The sequence below is a fragment of the Lissotriton helveticus genome, chromosome 10 (genome assembly GCF_964261635.1).
Source record: "Lissotriton helveticus chromosome 10, aLisHel1.1, whole genome shotgun sequence".
Lineage (NCBI taxonomy): Eukaryota > Metazoa > Chordata > Amphibia > Caudata > Salamandridae > Lissotriton > Lissotriton helveticus.
In genome coordinates, this window is record NC_136071.1 from 1,154,235,792 (window position 1) to 1,154,253,376 (window position 17,585).

At 47.7% G+C, this 17,585-nt stretch overlaps 1 protein-coding gene across 1 annotated transcript in view; it reads right to left on the reverse strand.

The window, feature by feature from the left end:
- RARB (retinoic acid receptor beta) overlaps positions 1-17,585 on the reverse strand; it is a 419,484-nt gene that overhangs the window by 143,223 nt on the left and 258,676 nt on the right. The window lies entirely within an intron of this gene.

The window sequence follows — 17,585 nt, forward strand, 5'->3', positions numbered from 1 at the left end:
GTTTCCCTCCGGCCGCCAGTCCTGTAATACGGCGGTCGGATGGAAACCTGTGATGTCGGGTGGAAAGCCTTTGACGAGCTGTCGGATGGCTTTCCGCCCAACATCCCAATTAGGCCCTCTATGTGGTCTCCAGCTTTACCCTTGATTACGCAATACGATCATTACCCTGGTTGACTCTCCACCACCTTCACAGGAAGGATGCTTCATGAATTGACCTCATTTCTATATTGTTTCTTTCCCAAAGGTACTTACAGCATCTTCAGATGGATAATCTTTGCTACTAGTTCTATTCTAGTCTCTTCGGGGCACACGTTCTCTATCATGCCCTGGCCCTGGCTTTCTTGGGTGTGGACTGCCAACCATGTGAGTGGCTAGTATCACAAAGGTAAACAAAGAATATATATTTTCATTATAACTGGGAAAATGGATTTTCATTACTTAAAAGAAATGATGGGTCATGGTACTCAGCTCAGGCGCCTTTTGAGTTAGATGCTGTCTTACCATGTGACTGACTCAGTATCAGCCCTTCTGGCTTTTAGGAGGCATTGTCCTGTTATTCTTATATGCGGGTCCACTCGATCTGTGCTCCAAGGAAGGACCAATTTATGCAGCTAGATTGACTAAATTATGCGGTAAGGAAAGGGAAAGTGTAGGCCATATCATGCAACTCCAAGCACATAATAGCATTATTATCTAGGCATTTTGACATTTGAACACACCGAAATAAAAACGATCTAATTGCTACATGAAATCTGAAGGTTTGTAAGAAACTAAACTATAGATTCTGAGGAGTTTATTAAAATGTTATTCACCAACAACTAATATATATATTGTTTTTGCTGTTTTTTAAGCAGTTTCCACCACCACTTGCCGGTTGCACCCGCCGCGAGTTTGGCTGGTCCCAGGTGGAGTTCTGTGCTTTGGATTCAAATTGGGCTGCCGGACTCTGTTGACCTATTCAGGTTGTGGTTTATACAAAGCTAGAGTGCTTCACCATATGTGGGACACACAGTGTTTCCGTTTTTAATCCAGCGACAGGCGAGTGGATGTATAGGCACAGTCATCACGGCTGGCAATTAACTTTTTAGCGATGGGAGCGCCATAGACATTGCATTAGGCAATAAATAATTAAAATGGGGACGCCTCATTGCCAGCCATTCATTGGCCAAGGATCCACCAACCATATGGCAGAATCGTTTAAATGACTGTCGTTTTATTGACAGCTTTTTTGCACTGATTACGGCAAGAGCCAGAAACGCATCTGCAGATGTTTTATAGCCAACACACACCCCGTGAGTGCACCGTACCTTGGGAGTACCATGAACCCCTTGTTTTTGCTGCTTCATAAGCCTTTTCCACCACCGCTTCTGGTTGCACCGGCCGCAAGTTCGGCTGGACCCAGGTGGAGTTCTGTGCTTTGGATATATATATATATATATAAATCCATCTATCTATCTATCTATCTATCTATCTATCTATCTATCTATCTATCTATCTATCTATCTATCTATCTATCTATATATATATATATATATATATATATATATATATGTCAGAACTTCGCGCTGCTGCGCAAGAAAGAGCCTGCACTCCAGGAGTATTGGAATATTAATTTATTAGACTGGCTGACGTGTTTTGACCGTCGGGACTTTGTCTGAGCCACAACACACCATAAAAGTGCTCTATTTTTAGGTTGAGCCTAGCGTTGCAGCGCATGCGCTGATCGTTCTGCAAGGCCTATTGTAGTAAGGTTATATGTTGAAGTGCCGTGGAAGCCCGCCCATATTTTTCATTGGCTGTTGGCATTGTCCATGGTAAACGCTGGCTTCCAATCCAATATGAGGCTTCTTAGTCCCTCCTTGTTACCGCCCTGTCTCCTTTTGTGACCGTCCATCAGGACTAGATCTTTTACTTGTGCTGCTACACGTCTTCTTCATAAGTTGGTAAGCACAATTTTTTTGTTACTTTTTCACCACGAGTAAAGTTTACCGCCGTAAGGGAAAAAGCATTTTGACTATTGTAAAAAAAAAGACTATACCATGCTGAACAAACCTTCTGCCACCAGAGGTCGCTCTTTGGATGTGGGGGACTGTGGCGAGGGCGAGGCCGGCGGAGCGGAGCTGGCGGGTGGGGGTGTAGAAGCTGAGTAGTCTGTTGAGGTACGCTGGTCCGGTGTTGTGGAGTGCTTTGTGTGCGTGGATGAGGAGCTTGAAGGTTATCCTCTTGTTGACGGGGAGCCAGTGCAGGTCTCTCAGGTGGGGTGTGGTGTGGCTGAGGCGAGGGATGTCGAGGATCAGGCATGCAGAGGCGTTCTGGATGCGTTGCAGCCATCTCAGGAGTTTGGCCGAGGCTCCTGCGTAGAGGGCGTTTCCGTAGTCCAACCTGCTGCTGACGAGGGCCTGGGTGACGATTTCTTCTCATTTCGGTGGGGATCCACTTTTAGATCCTACGGAGCATGCGGAGGGTGTTGAAGCAGGGGGAAGAGACAGCATTGACCTGCTTCATCATGGAGAGGGTGGAGTCAAGGATGACCCCTAGGTTGCGTGCGTGGTCAGTGGGTGTTGGAGTTGTCCCCAGTTCGCGGTCGGCCACCAGGATTTATCCCAGGCTGAAGAGGTGGATCCGAGGATGAGGACTTCCGTCTTGTCCGAGTTCAGCTTCAGTCGGCTGTTCCTCATCCATTCAGCGACATCCTTCATTCCTTCGTGGAGGTTGGTTTTGGCAGTGTGGGGGTCTTTGGTGAGGGAGAGGATCAGCTGGGTGTCGTCGGCATAGGAGATGATGTTGAGGCCGTGCAGTCGGGCGACGTGTGCGAGTGGTGCCATGCAGATATTAAACAGCGTTGGGCTGAGGGATGAGCCTTGGGGTACGCCGCTGGTGATCTCGGTGGCTTCGGAGCAGAAGAGGGGAAGGCGGACGCTCTGTGTTCTGCCAGAGAGGAAGGAGATGGTCCAGTCCAGGGCTTTCTCTTGGATCCCGGTGTCGTGGAGGCATGTTCGTAGTGTGTGGTGGCAGACTCCAATCTGAGACATTACTACACAGATGTGTGAAAAGTACCTCATTGATGACTTCACCTGCTGTATCCCCCAGAGCCAGTCCTCACTATTATTTTGGGATCTCTGTAGGATAGTACTACCAGTCCTTAGTTGAACAAGCCTGAATCGTACTCTGATTGCCACTTCCCTTCCCCTGACGCTTGAAGAGCTTCCTCCCTCTCTTTGTCTTCTAACGGACCCAGATCAGTCTTCCAGTTCTGTCTTAATTTCCCTAACAGGTTAGAAGAGTTGTTAATTATTTTCTTTAATAGATTAAGGATATTGTTTTGTGGTGAGTGGCTCAGAGAGTATTCTGTCCTCCATCGTTGAATTTTCCCCTATGATTTCATCCGTTACAATGTGAGCTGCAGTGGCTTGCCTACTTTGTATATGTTGATACTTTTCACTGTCTGCCAGCTCATAGGGCCTCTTAAGTGTGTGGAGAAGTGTGGCTCAATGGTTAGAGCGGCAGACCCTGATGCAGAGGTCTGGCCCGGGACCAGGGTTCAATTCCCGCCTCGGTGGGTCTTGGGCTCAATATCCTCGGACCTGATAATTCTCGCCTCAGTGCCTATTCTAATCATGGGTCCCACTCTCCAACTCTGGGCAATAGCTTGCTTAATCTCCACAACGGCCCCAACAACGCTAGGATGCCTGGCTTCACCTTGGGGGTGCCCAGGAGTGGGCACTTCACAGGGAAAAGCAGGAAGGGTTCCACAGCGGTATGTGTACAAGCGCCTGAGATACCCCTTCGGGGGTCGATTTGGGCGCTATACACGTACTTTTACATTTACAAGGGGTATGACCTCTTCCGGTTCTCAAAGCCACTTAATGACTCACTGTCCCAAAGTGGTGTCTCTTTTTAGGTCGAGCTTAGGCAGTGCTCGCGCTGTTCTGCGAGGCATGCTATATTGTGGCAGGGACTTGAAACTCGCTCTCTCTCCGCCCACATTTTTCATTGGCTTGTCTCATTGTTCACTGTAAACTGTGGCTGTTCATTGATCAAAAGGCTTAGAAGTCCCTGCTTAGTACCACCTTGACTAATTTTGAAACTTCCCATGGCGACACCCTATGTTACGTGTGTTGTTGATCAGTAGGCTTTAATTACAGCCACCAAGCACTATGTTCGCAAATAGCTTTGCTCTGCCTGCTGTGGCAGGCATGACACGCTTTCTCCTAACACTTTAAAAAAATATAATATGGCACGCATTTGCAATGCAATAGGTCTTGCATTTGCGAGAGTTTAAGCTATTGACATTGTTAGTGAAAATGTGTTTATTTATCTGTTTTAAAACCAACCCATAAATAAAAGGCATTGTCATTTACAATGCTAATAGCTTAAACTCTCATAAATGCGAGACCTATTGCATTGCAATGCAAATGCTTGTTTTTTAAACAAGAGTGATAAACAATAATAAACATGGAAAACAGACTTGTGGGTATTCCTTCTACCGAATGTACATTCTATGGGAAAACAGACTGGTTTATACAAATGATCACTAGAAAACAAAACAGTATATTTAACCCGTTAAGTGCGCCCGTCAGCCAACGGCCGTCGTGAGCACTACCTCGGTAGTGCTGCGCACGTCCGTTGGCCGACGTGGCCCAACACACTCAATGGAACACCCCGCACCGCGGTGGAATTTGTGCCACGGTAAAGTGGTTAACAGTTGCATTATTTACATACATATACTGGAAACATACACTGTATCCCATGCAGTGTGCTGGCACACATACTCCAAACAGACACTGTATCTTATGCAGAGTGCTGGCACACACACACTTGGCACAGTATGCTATGCAGAGTGCTGGCACACACATATTAGAAACATACACTGTACTGTATGCAGAGTGCCAGCACACACACGCTAGAAATAGACATTGTATGATATGCAGAGTGCTGGCACACACACACACTGGAAACATACACTGTATCTTATGCAGAATGCTGGTACACACACACACTGGAAAAATACACTGTATATTATGCAGAGTGCTGACACACACACACACTGGAAACATACACTGTATCTTATGCAGAGTGCTGGCACACACACACTTGGCACAGTATGCTATGCAGAGTGCTGGCACACACATATTAGAAACATACACTGTACTGTATGCAGAGTGCCAGCACACACACGCTAGAAATAGACATTGTATGATATGCAGAGTGCTGGCACACACACACACACTGGAAACATACACTGTATCTTATGCAGAGTGCTGACACACACACACTGCAAACATACACTGTATCTTATGCAGAGTGCTGGCACACACACACTGCAAACATACACTGTATCTTATGCAGAGTGCTGGCACACACACACTGGAAACATACACTGTATCTTATGCAGAGTGCTGGCACACACACACTGCAAACATACACTGTATCTTATGCAGAGTGCTGGCACACACACACTGGAAACATACACTGTATCTTATGCAGAGTGCTGGCACACACACACTGCAAACATACACTGTATCTTATGCAGAGTGCTGACACACACACTGCAAACATACACTGTATCTTATGCAGAGTGCTGGCACACACACACTGGAAACAGACACTGTTTCTCATGCAGAGTGCCGGCACACACACTGCAAACAAACACTGTCTCTTATGCAGAATGTTGGCACACACACACACTGGAAACAGACATTGTGTCTTATGCAGAGTGCTGGTACTCACACTGCAAATAGTCAAGGTATCCTACACAGAGGGCTGGCATACACACACTGCAAAAATAAACAATTGATGGACAGAATGCAGAACAATGTCATACATTCACCATTATTCTAGTTGCTTCCGTGTATGGTATATAAGGATATTGAAAGGCACAGGGAAGTGAAGTAAGTCGTTCAGGGTCACACCGTGTGGCCGAGTCAGATGCCAGGAATCCCCGCTAAACATTCGCCTAATGCAGCTCAGTGGAGCGGTTCCTGCTGTACTCTGTGGGCGGCAGCATTTGAGGGGCAGTCATTTGTGAGCTTCTGCAATAAAGGGTGGCACGGAAGGCGGGAGCTGTCCAGGTGCTGAACCGGAAGGGACTTCACAACTTCCAAGAAGAAGCGAGGGTCATGAAATCTGTCTCTGTGGGATAAAAGGCTTTCGAGGGCCAGGGCAGGTGAAGAAACGCCCCCTCTGCTGGAGCCAATGGTTCAGTCCTAGGGTGAAGGTATGTTTTGAAAACTTCACCCCTACAGAATGTAATGCTACAGTCCATCCCAGGGTCGAGGCAGGTATAAAATGCCTCAGGTTTAGTTTTCAGTGTCTTGCTTTCTGTCTTTCAGTGGTTCAGTCCTTCCACGATCAGGACGGGTGTGGAAAAGCACCCCTTCGCGGGGATCAGTGGTCCAATCCTTTTAGTGTGAGATGTGTGTTTAAAAATAAACCTCTCCAGGATTTAATTGAGCCCTTCCAGCCTTAGAGCCTGTGATTAAAAGTCCCCCTCTGCAAAATGCAGTGGTTCAGTCCACCGCCGGGGTCACGGCAGCTGCTGAAGAGTCTTCCTCTGTGGAAGTCAATGGTCCTTCAAGGGTCAGGGTGGGTTTGAATAGTTGGCTAACGGGGCTTCATTGCTCCTGCACCGGTCGCCTGTTTCTGTTTGCCCTGGCCTCTGCCTGCCTCATGGTGATTCCACACACAGGCACTCTCAAACAGTCCACGCGCAGTAGTGGCTGCTACTGAAGGGGGGGTGGGTGTGGCGGGGGTAGCAGATGGGGGAATAAAAGTAAAATAAAAGACTTACCTGGTGCCGCCGGGCCGCCGCCTCTCCTCCGTCGTCTTCCCGCACTGCAACAGGAAGCACACAGACTCCCAGAATCCCCTGGCCAATCACGACGCTGCCTTACAACAGTGTTGTGATTGGTCTGAGCGCCGTGGTTCGGCGCTCAGATGTCAACAGGGAGGCTGTGCATGTTCCCCACCAGGATGTGTGATGCAGCTTGGTGGGGAACATGCAAAGTGGGCAGGACTGTTTGGTCGGTGCAAGAGGGCCGGCCAAACCGTCCTACGTGCTTTGGAGTGTGCGTAACACTCCTCCCCCTGCCCCTGCCCCTGCTCTGGCCAGCCCAGCCCCACCCGCCCATCCGCCCGCACCGCACCAAAGCAGGAAGGAAACCTAAAATGATAGCATTAGTTATTATCATTTTAGTTTTCCTTTTTAAACTGCTCACAGAGTAGTGGGGCGACGCTCCTGCGCCTTATTTGAGGAGCCGCCGCTGCCCATGTGACCGGCCCATGGCCTCTGTTGCCCATTTTGGAACCTACGCCTACTCTGACAAATTCTTTCACCATGTCTGCTGGAGAGTTATTACGCTTCTCAGTGCCTGATAATATGTTCTAGGGCTCATGATATATGTTAGAGTCCAAATTATGATTCTAGCATTTGTTGAGGATCGAAACACCACTGACTGATTATACGACAGACCCACTTTTGAATATATGATTTGTTATAAGGGGGATGGTGTTGTTCTTGATATTTTGACACATAAGATGATTACATTTATTACATGTGTCACTTATGAAAGAGCACAGAGCACGTAGTTTTGCACTGACACCCACTTCACCCGTTTTGTGACTTTAATTGTTTAATTGGTTAAAATTGTAATTTGACTGCACATATTGCCTGCATATTCCTTCAACTAGGGACCCCTCTTCCTATGTCTCATCTTGAGTCATCTGTACTCAATCTAAAACCTCACACTCAAGATGCTATGGCTGGTTGCACCCATTACCAGTAGCACCCAGACCATGGCACACCATCCCGACTGATTTCATTATGGAACTACTCACTTCCGAAAGTAACACTGACGTTACGGTCACAGCTGCTAGTTTTATCTAAAATGGCAAATTTTTTGGCTTTCAAGAAAATATCATCTGCTCAAGTCATGGCTCAACGTTTCATCAAAAATATTTTTCGCTTGCATGGATTATCACAAACATTATTTCCCATAGAGGCCCACAAAACATTTCAAAGTTCTGGAAAACAGTCTGTTCAGCTTTAGGTATTTCATGGGTCTCATCATCAGAATTTCATCCCCAGTCTAATGGCTTGACTGAACACACCAATCAGACTTTTGAACGAATTCTTTGAAACTTCTGTAATGCATTATATAATAATTGAGTGCCACTTTTGACCTATGCTGATTTTGTGTACAATAATAGATTAAACTGTGCAATCAAAATCCAACCTTTTTTTGTGCCCAAGGTTTTTCTCCTAGGATGACTCCTGACATCGTTTCAGGAGATTCATTGAAACCTGCAGTCTCAAATGATTTGCAACATTTGGTGAATGATCGAAAGAGGGTTCAAGACGCCTTGGTAGATACTGAGAATGTGATGAAGAAATGAGCTGACCAACACGGACGTTATGGACCAACTTTTGTTTTTGGATAAGGTTATCATCACATTTTTACCCCTTAAGGAGAGACAACCCAAACTTGGGCCACATTTTCTTGATCCTTTTAAAATCCTTACATTTATCAACTCACCTGCTTCTCCTCAGTCCAGCTGACATTGGCTATGGTCTTTGGCAGACACAGCAGCGTATGCTAAGTTGGAAAAGCATCGTAAATACCAGTACCGCTGGCGGAGAGGCTGCATTGTGGTCACTCAGCTTGAGTTGGGTGATTCCTGACCCTTGAGTTATTCATTGGGCCCATACAGCAGCTTTCCACCTAAAGAAAGCCACGCGCCAACCCCTTTTGAAATGGTGAGTTAGGTGATGCTTAGTTTTCATGTCTGGGAACAGGTCTCACCCTCCATCTTGGCAGAGCTTAGTCCAGTGCTACTGCCGACTACTGTTGTGAAATGATGATCGCCTCTAGTGTCTAAGGGCCTTATTATGACTTTGGCGGCCCAACAGCGGACGGTGCAATGCGCCATCTGCTGTAGGACCACCAAAGCAATGGTGTGACCGCCCACCAGAATAGCAATCAAATTCTGGTCTGGCGGGCGGTCCTGCAGCAGTCTGGCAGCGGCGGTCTGTTAGGCTCATAGAAGAGCCTATCATGCAGACCACTGCAGTCAGAGCGCCGACTGCACTTTCCTGCCCATATGCCACACCGTTCAGAAAGAGAGGGTTCAAATCCAGGGGGGCACTACATTTGCCTCCCCCCTGCATGCACCTCCAGGGCCAAATCTGGCATGGGGGCCCTGTTAAGGCCCACTTTGTTGGTATTCCGCCACCCTGGAAAGGGGGGTAAGATGGCAACTCGGAATATGCTCTGCGGTGATGGCTGCAGGACTGCCAGCATATTCTTCCGGTGAAAGACCACCGGCCCAGCGAGATCCTTGATCCCAGCGGTGCCAGTGTTCTTGTGGCCGTCCGACCGCCGCAGACGTAATACTGTGGGCAGTCCTGCAATATGGCTGTCTCCGGACCACCACCATGGCTACAGCGGGCCTATGGACCGCCGTGCCTGTAATAAGGGCCCTAGCATTAGCTTTTAGTAGTGGGATTGCCCACTAGCATTTTGTGCACCTTCAGGAATGCTCTCCAATGTTAAGAGCCTCCGTAATGTCTCGGGTGAAGCATGATTTGTTATAACAGAGTGTTTTTATGGCATGTACCAAGTGCCACCATTGTATCTTTAGTATGGTGTAAGCATGAGCCTTACATGCTTTGTGTGGTTTCTTTTAGATGCCATGGCTATATTCACGCATTGAGCCGCTATAGCCGGATATTTTATCGCTTTGAAGATAAACGTTGCTAATAGCATGTTATCTCTGCGATAATATCCAGCGATAGCCGCTGATAAAAAAAATCTCTATTTGTTGCTAATATGCCCCATAGTGTGTGTTTTTGGTTTGTGGAGAAGTAAGCACACATTGAGTATAAGTAGACATAAGTAACCTTCCACACAATTGTATTTCTAAGTAGGATGACAAACATGAACCACAATGCAGCACGGATATCAAGATACTTTATTTACAACCAATTTGAATGAGGGACATCACAGGGCCTGTTGTGAAAGGTGGCGATCCCAGTGGTAGCCACTTTGAGGGCCACCAGTTGCCAGAGGTTGTGAAGGGTCAAGCTAGCGGTTGTACAGGTATTTATGGATTCTAAGCGCTACCAATGATGACAACGATCAGGAGTTGATCACGGATTCGGGGCACTATCCCTGCTTGGTGCTTGTGAGGTACCCTGTCTAATTACTAATAGTACCTAGAGGAAGTGCTTGAGTGATATTTGGTAACTGAGTAGCAGAGGCATGGTCGGTGTAGGATACATCAGTGACTGCCAGGAATACATGTTGACCTGAAAGAATGACATCATCAGCTCCCAGGTGCTGTAAAAAGACACACTTAGACAAACTGATATAGCTTTTTTGTGGATACACAACTCCGCCACAAATTAAGCCATACAAAAGGGGGTGGTGATGGACGGAGCATCTGAATCAATCAAACACTCACACCCAGTCAAAAGATCTGGGTTTAATCCATCACCGTTCTTTAGCCCACTCTGCCACCCCAGTTCAGACATATGCAAATCAGTCTGACCCTGTGCCTCATGGGAACAGTCCAGCCCGAACTGCCAAGCCATGTCTTCCCTGGACCGGAAACAAGCTTCCGAGGACCGTTTTCTGGCATTACAGCCGTCTTCAGCCCGGCTTGCTTGAATCCAGTGGCAAAGTGAGCAAGGGACTCACGTCTGAGCATACCCTGCCACACTTATGGCGGCCAAAAGTGGTACAAAAGGGGGTGGTGATGGACGGAGCATCTGAATCAATCAAACACTCACACCCAGTCAAAAGATCTGAGTAGCAGAGGCATGGTCGGTGTAGGATACATCAGAGACTGCCAGGAATACATGTTGACCTGAAAGAATGACATCATCATCTCCCAGGTGCTGTAAAAAGACACACTTAGACAAACTGATATAGCTTTTTTGTGGATACACAACTCCGCCACAAATTAAGCCAGACATCATTTCTGATCATATTTTTACCTGTAATGGCTGCCTCATTATGATGTAAGACAACATGTGCTCATCCATCATTCATTTGGCCATGTTGATTGCCTCGTCAATAATTAAGCCACTTGCCAGTATTTCATCATTATCAACGCCATTTTATCACCCCATTGTGATTTAAGGCAAGTTGCCTAATTTACGCTAGCATTTCAAACTTGTGCCAGTATTTACTGCCTCTTCATTGTAAATCATTTTTACATCTTTTATATGTTTCTTGCTTAGCCATTATTTTTGACAATTTATTGCCTGATCGTTATTTAAGCTTGTATTTATGTACCATTATTCATGTCTGAGTTTATTGCCTCGATATTTTTAAACCAGTGTTTATTGTCTCATTATTAATGCCAATAATTATTGCCTCGTTATGTATTTATTGCATCATGGTTAGTTAGGTTGGTTTTTTGCCCTCTGGTGCTGCATAGCAGCAGGCATCACCCCAGCATTCTTTATGTCAGCATTAATTGCCCAACATTTTATAAGCCTCTATATATTGCCTCAAAATGATTTGTTAATATTTTGCCCTGTGATTAATTATAACGCTGTTAATGACTCATTCATTTTATGCCAGTGTTCATTGCTTCACCTTTAGTTAGAATATTTGTCCTTGCCAGTCTCTATGCCAGGATTCACGCGTGAAGCCCAATTCTACCCATTTCCGTTACTCCATCAGGGTTGATGCCGTATCCGATGTCCCATCGCGGGCACCGAGGTGCTAAATGAAATGGTCGTACATCTGGCCCCAAAATCCTTAGTACTTTGAGTATTTGTTTTGTGTGCACACGTGTGTATTTTTTCGAATGACTGTTTTAATGGTTGAAATTTAACTCATAGAAATTGCTTGGGGGTCTCCGGCTTCCAGTGGTGACTCAATGGGGGTCCTCAGGAGTCAAAAGTTTGGGAACCACTGTTCTAGACGGCTCAAAAATAACCCTTGTATCGCTCAAATGTGTTCACAGCGGTGTGAGCCGGAAAGAGTGACATAAGCAGGTCTGGCCCTCTTATAGAAAGCGCCTTCATCTGCACGTATACATCCCTCTAGAAGGGAGATAACATCAGATGTGGCTCATCTGTGGGGCGTTGGGTGCCGCCTCACCACTTCTGTCCGCTTTACTCCAAGTTGCTAACAGTATGAGGTGTTTTTAATTTATTTTTATTTAATGCGATTTTATATAGTGCGAATATTACCCGAAGGTGTCAGAGCGCTTTGCAAAAGTACCAGTTGCGATACATAAGGATTTAGGATTACATCAGTTACATAAAAGATACAAACAGAGAAAATGGCAAGTGTACACGTTGTAAAGTCACCCAAGGAAGAGATACAAACAGAGAAAATTACAAATGTACAAGTTGTAGAAGTCACTCAAGGAAGAGATACAAATGGATAAACTCTAAGAATCACATAGGAATGGTTGTGAGTACAAGGGTCTACTACATATACTAGTGGTTAGAGTTATCTCTATATACATATATATATACAAATAGTTGATTTGCTCAGGATTATATTTTACTAGCGATTAGGCTGGACAAGTATATATCACATATTTACAGAGTTAACAGGGAAATAAAAAATAAATAAAAAGGGATAGAGAGCGGTAGGTGGGGAAGAAGAATCGGGGCTGATATTGGTGAGAGGAGAGAGGGGGACCTGAGGGGGAGAAAGAGATAAGGCAGTCCAGCAAAAGAGAAATGTCTGAAGGTCGGCAGGTCTGCAGGATGGATTCCAATGGACCAAAGGAAAGGACAAGAATCCACAAAATGGTGGACCCGGGTCGTGGGCATCGATGGAAACCATCTCAAGATGGCAAGATGCACCCAGGTCAGGACCCAAAAACCATGAGAGCAGAGTTCCATTAAGTGGGGTCGAAGGGGGGACGCAGTCACCGCACCAAGGGAGGGCAGTAGAATGTCTGCTGTTTGCGTGCACAGGCACAGCCCCACAAGGGCATCAGGCTGACGACCCGTGCAACAAGGAGAGCCGAGAACTGGAGCGAGCCTCTGAAAGGGTAGGGACCACAGAGACCGAAATAGAAGAGTGTCCCACATGTTGCCTGCCCCGCTGGGAACAGTGACAAATTCAGGCCAAAATCCATGAACGAGGAGGGAAGCCAGAGCCACCGTTAAACAGCAAGTGCTGTTGAGGAGCACTCCGCCATCTTGTGCTCAGCAAGCCCGCATCTGACCCGGAGAGTTTAAGGCCGGTGGGGGACAGGTCATCAGAGCCCCCAACCGTCAATACCAGAACATCTGGGGGAACACCAGGGTGATTAGCAGTGCCCCCACTCACAGTCTACCATCCCGCGGTGCGTGACAGCAGACAGTGGAGAGAGACCCCATGCATCCAGCGCAGCGCTCACCCCTCAAGAAGCACATCGGCAAAAGCCAACTCCGCTCTGATCTCCCGCACCGCGATTGGCTAGGCGAGGCTCGCTGAAGTGCTGGCGGTCTCAGAGAGAGCCCGCGCTCACCATGTGTAGTGTGGGGAGATGCCGGCAGCTGCGGGCAGAGGATCAGCCTCGGCAGCAGTGATGGCGTAGCTCCGCCGATGCCATCTGCGGTTCCTCTTCATTACCGGCGGGGACGGCAGTCAGAATGCACTAGGGAATTGCAGTGCTGCAGCCACCCACTCCCTGGGTGTGTTGGAATCGAGATGGGCCACTTTCAGGGATATTTCGCCGAAAAGGCGATCCCCCCCAGAGCGCCATCAGTGCACGTTCAAGGCGTACACTCAGACCCTAGGATTGGTGGGAGAGGGGATGCAGAGGGTGGGAGGGGGGGGTGATACAGATTGCACCTCCGATGGTCCCACGGCCAATGCTCCACCATTGAGACATGCGCAGTCTGTGTGTTTCGAATTCAGATTCTCAATGCTCTCTTGCAGCGGAAGAACCTGCAACATCGCCCCCTGGTTGTCAAGCAGAGCACTGTGCATCAGCCTTCCATACACAGTTGTTGGGCCTGGCCCAACATGACAGCGAAATTGATACCCACAAGCTGAGGCCCTGTGCTGTTATTCAAAGTGTACATGTGACACAGAGCGTGCCGTGTTATAGGACACAGAGCTGGGGGCGAAGTTGAGTAAGTAAAGGCGAGTCAGCCAGTGTGGGATCAACGCAGCCAGCCATCAGATGGTATTTAAAAAATACATCTTGAATTGTGCTGGTGTGTGTAAACATATATGCACCTGTTGTGTGTATGCAGAAGTGGGCGCACAAGTGCGAGTCTATAAATGTGCATTGTTTCCACTCAATCGTGGCATATAATGAGACTCAAGCATAATGGTGGCATCTTGTGCCCATGGTGATAGGTCCTTTTGGTATAGTGCTGGCCTCTGCATACTTTTGCTAAACCCTGACATATTGTGGACGGTGCCCAGGCTGGATTCAATGCTGCACATGTATAATGGTAGTAATTCTGACATACTGTGGGTATGCATGGCATGATGCCACCCACAACCAGTATAATGCTTGCCCTGGCATCACTGTGGTAATTCGTGTCACACCATGGGCATCTGTGGCACGAGGACACCCACCACTGGTATAAAGCTATCATTTTGGTTAGTGATGCCCGGCACACAGCGGGCATCCGTGGCATGGGACGATCATTCGTGGAGTGGTGTGGCTCACTGGTTAGAGGCGGCAGACCCGGGAGCAGAAGTCGGCCCGAGACCAGGGTTCAATTCCCGACGCGGCAGGGTGGTGGACCAGGGTCAGCGGACTCGATAATTCTCGCTTCGGTGCCTACTCTAACCAGGGGTCCCACTCGGCAACTCTGGGCATTAGCTTGCCTCATCTCCACAACGGCCCCATCAACGCCGGGGATGCCTGGCTCCACCTTGGGGACTCCCAGCAGGGACCATCCCACAGGGAAAGCCAGGACGGGTTCCCCAGCGTTATACAGCGCCAGGAAACCTACGGGTAGCAGTGCGCTTTACAAGCTCAAATACATTTACATTTACATTTACATTCGTCAGCATACAAGGGATAATTTACCCATGTGTAACAGTAATACTTCATGAAACTGGGTACAGAACATGCATTTACAAAAAATGTAAAAAGCTAAAACTTTGGGAGGAACTTGGTCCATTTTTCCAAACGTAAAGTTGTTTTCAATAGAGAAGATGGATACATGTGTGGCTTTTCATAAGCTGGCAAGCTCATGTTCAAGGGCAGCAAGTTTGCATTTCTGATTTCAGTGCCAGACACTAATTTTGTCTGAGATTCAAGGGTGTGAAGCTGCTCTTAGAACCTCTAAGTTCTCCATGACCGGAGTAATAGCTCTGCTGCACAGACCTGTACAATCTGTCTGGCCCTGCTGTTTACTTCAGTAGATTGCAAGATCTGTGTTTTATTTATTTACCCAGCCTGCCTCTTCCAAGAAGACTGTCAGTCCTAAGATATGAATGAGACGCTATTTTGAAGAAGCAGATGGAAAAATAAAAGGAAGTGAAATGTAGGAATATATATACACAAATGCTTGAAAAATGATAGACCATGTGAAGTTGCAATTTTTGAGCTGTTTGTATTACCTGTGGCTTTTCATACGTTTTTAATTGTGCTGAGAAACACACCATCTTCTCAAACTTTTCTTGGGGTGGGTTGACCTGTAACTCTCAGTGAGAGGATCAGGTTTGCTTGGTAAATCACACAAAATTTGTAAGCAAATTTATGTGAAAATTGTGCTGAAAAATGCCGATTTGGTCCAATTTGTTTTAAATGTTTTGGGGGGAGAACCCCACAAGCCTCCATGGGGAGGGTGGGGCTTGCTCAGTGCAGTTCAGCCCAGATGTTTGTGATCTGAAACTGAACTCAGACAAGACGGAAGTGCTCATCCATGGCCCGTCCACCTCCGCCTGGGACGACTCCTGGTGGCCCCCTGCCCTGGGCTCCCCACCCAAGCCCACGGACCACGCACGCAACCTGGGCTTCATCCTTGACTCCTCCCTCACGATGGCCAGACAAGTCAATGCTGTTACCTCCTCCTGCTTCAACACCCTCTGCATGCTCCGTAAGATCTTCTGCTGGATCCCCACTGGAACCAGGAAGACGGTCACCCAGGCCCTCGTCACCAGCCGTCTGGACTACGGGAACGCCCTCTACGCGGGAACCACGGCCAAACTTCAGAAAAGACTCCAGCGCATCCAGAACGCTTCAGCTCGACTCGTCCTGGACATCCCCCGACACAGCCACATCTCCGCCCACCTGAGGGACGTGCACTGGCTCCCAGTCAGCAAGAGGATCACGTTCAGACTCCTCACCCACGCACACAAGGCTCTCCACAACTTAGGCCCCGAGTATCTCAACAAACGCCTCACGTTCTACACGCCAACCCGCCAGCTCCGCTCCGCCAGCCTCGCCCTCGCCACCGTCCCATGGATCCGCAGAGCCACCACCGGAGGAAGATCCTTCTCCTACCTGGCGGCAAAGACTTGGAACTCCCTGCCCACCCACCTGCGAATCACCCAGGACCATCTCTTCTTCAGGAAGTTCCTCAAGACCTGGCTTTTCGAGCAGTAGCGCCCCCTCCCCTTCCCAGCGCCTTGAGACCCTAGCGGGTGAGTAGCGCGCTTTATAAATGTGACTGATTGATTGATTGATTGATCCACCGCTGTCAAAGATCACCAATCACTTCTGGTCACCGCATGCTCCAGGTGGACACTCCGCTCAGGGTGGGGCGGAAGGGGGGGTGCGGTACAAAAACCCATTTACAGGGGACTTGCTTGGCTTTCACTACAGGGTGCAAATGGTATTCCTCACCCCAGGGGTGCAGTCCAGGCGTTGTCCCTAAAATGTTGCTAGGCCAACTAGCTTACCCATAATCTGTGAAGTAAAATGACCCCCTAAAAGACAAAGAAGAGAGTACTTTTAGGTCAACCCCTAACCAGCACTATCTCAGGACTCTGCTGGCGAGTACTAAAGTATGCACCTGGGGGCAAAGGTCACAGGGAGAACACAAATTTTCAGGAGAAAAATAAAAAGGTTGGTAGGATATGTGCCTTGGGCCTCATTTATGAAAAGTGACGCATCACTGCGAGAAAACAGTGATGCGTCACTTTTCATTGTGCCCTCCTTGCGACATGCTGGATGCGTCATATTTACAGTACGAAGCATCATGCCGCAAGGAGCTACAGATACGTCTGTATCTGTAGGCGCAAAAATGACGCATTGCTGGATTGTGTCACAAAAGTGATGCAACTCCATCAATGAGACAATTCACATGGGCAAGTCCCATTTCAAGTGTGCCTGCATCGGTCTTACGCCTGCTGTGAGGCAGGCGTAAGATATTGACGCATTTGCGTCCTAGAAGTGACGCAGTGAAATCTTATAGATTTCACTGCGTGACTTCTACTAGGCTTACTTGCGTCAGGACACCCACCCTGCATACATTATACCTGGCGCAGGTATAAGGTGGTGCAGGGGTTTACAAAGTGACGCATCTACCTAGATGCGTCACTTTGTAAATATGACGCAACATGATGCATTTTTACGCAGCTGGTGCGTCACAAATAGTGACGCACCGGCAGGGCAAAAGTGACGCAAGTGCTCATAAATATGCCCTCTAGTACTTT